Raw genomic sequence first — 2,085 nt, forward strand, 5'->3', positions numbered from 1 at the left:
GTTTGTGTGTGTGTGTGTGTGTGTGTGTGAGAGTGTGTGAGTGTGAGTGTGAGTGTGAGTGTGTGTGTGTGTCCAGATGCTGCTGCATATATCGGGCTGATACTCTGGCACACTTTCACAGCATCACCGCTCATCTTGAGCTCCTCACCGGCCCTCAGATACAAACACAGACATACACATTCACACACACAAAAAAAACAAGAAGTAAAATTTACTTAATTTTTATTTTTGCACGCATATTTTTTAAAGTATGGAATTAAGTAAAATCTACTTAACTAAGTTATGTAAAATTAGCAAAGGAAATAAGTAAATTTAACATGGCCAGTTAGATGAGTTTGATGAGTAATTTCTACTTCACTATTTTAAGTTTGCTCTCAATACTCAAGTACATTTCACCCAGTCACTTACTCAAACTATATAGCATTGAAAAAAAAGAAACATGCTATTAAAGCATATGGTTCACTTACAAACATGTACTGTACGTAAACAAGTAGACAGCTTGTTGTCCTTTTTAAGATAATATGTCTACTCAATTTAGTTATTACCCAAATGAATAAAGCGAGCTCAACACTTGGTACACAATACACAATGATGGACAGTGTTTGAGTATGAATGGGTCATTTTGAGTTCAGATGTCACAAAACAGCAAGTTACTAAACCTGACAACAAAAGCAACCATAAAACAGTGTAAATACAACTCGAAAGCAGTGAGAAATGTAATTGTATTAATTATTCATGCCTCAGTGCATGATGGGAACAACAGGATCATAACTTTGATATTTACTCAAACAACCAATTCCAAGTAAAATATACTTATAAGTTCAAACTTTAATTTCTACAAGCTTAAATTGAGTACTAATATAAAATGTACCCTTTCTTTTAAATTCTTGCCTGAACTAACTTATTTACTTCATCACAAAATAATTTTTTATCAGTGAAGGTCTAGCAAAGGAAGTAAGTAAATTTAACGTGGCCAGTTAGAGTTTGATGAGTAATTTCTACCTAATTATTTTAAGTTTACCCTGCAATACTCAAGTACATTTCACTCAGTCACGGTTTGTTAACTTTACTCAAACAACATAGCACTGAAAAAAAAAATGGCAATAAAGCATGTGGTTTACTTACAATCACGTATGTAAGCAAGTAGTCAGCTCGTTATTCTTTTTAAGGTAATATGGTTACTCAATATAGTTATTAACTGAATGAACACAGAGACCTGAATACTTGGCACATAATACACAATAACAGTGACAATCAGTGAATAGTGTTTGGGTAACTCAAGTACATTTCACTCAGTCACAGTTCGTAAACTTTACTCAAACAACATAGCACTGGAAAATAAATAACAATGTGATTCACTTACAATCACCTATATAAGCAAGTCAACAGCTCGTTATTTTTTTTAAGGCAATATGTTTACTCATTATAGTTATTAACTGAATGAACTTCGAGATCTCAATACTTGGTGCAAGATACACAATGACGCTAACAATCAGTGAATAGTGTTTAAGTATAAATGCATCATTTTGAGTAGAAAATGAACCCCAGATGTCACAAAACAGCAAGTTACTAAACCTAACAACAAAAGTGTTCATAAAACAGTGTAAATACATCTCAAAAACAGCAAAAAAAATTTGCCTTATTAATTACTCATGCCCAAGTGCATGATGGGAACAACGGGATCATGGCTGATATTTACTTCATCTTTGTAAAAAATAACAAACAATTCCAAGTAAAATATATTTATAAGTTCAAGCTTAAATTGAGTACTAATATTGAATTTTCTCTTCTTTTTTTTTTTTAATTCTTGCCTGAACTAAATTATTTAATGCAGAAATTATATTTGTTTTTCTGTAGTATTTATTTCACCACAAAATCATTTTTATCAGCACTGAACTCTACACAATAATTCTAATCAAAATGTGATTTAATGCATCTAATCACATAAAGCTAAATATATATTTTTTTAAATGCAAAACGTAAGAAATAAAAAAAAAATGTATTACTGTTTTTAAATATTCAAGAATTAAATCATTTAAAAAAAATTTTCATTAAATTAAAGCTGAAATAAAATGAAATATATAT

Source organism: Sinocyclocheilus anshuiensis, unplaced genomic scaffold (genome assembly GCF_001515605.1).
Source record: "Sinocyclocheilus anshuiensis isolate Anshui unplaced genomic scaffold, SAMN03320099.WGS_v1.1 scaffold217, whole genome shotgun sequence".
Lineage (NCBI taxonomy): Eukaryota > Metazoa > Chordata > Actinopteri > Cypriniformes > Cyprinidae > Sinocyclocheilus > Sinocyclocheilus anshuiensis.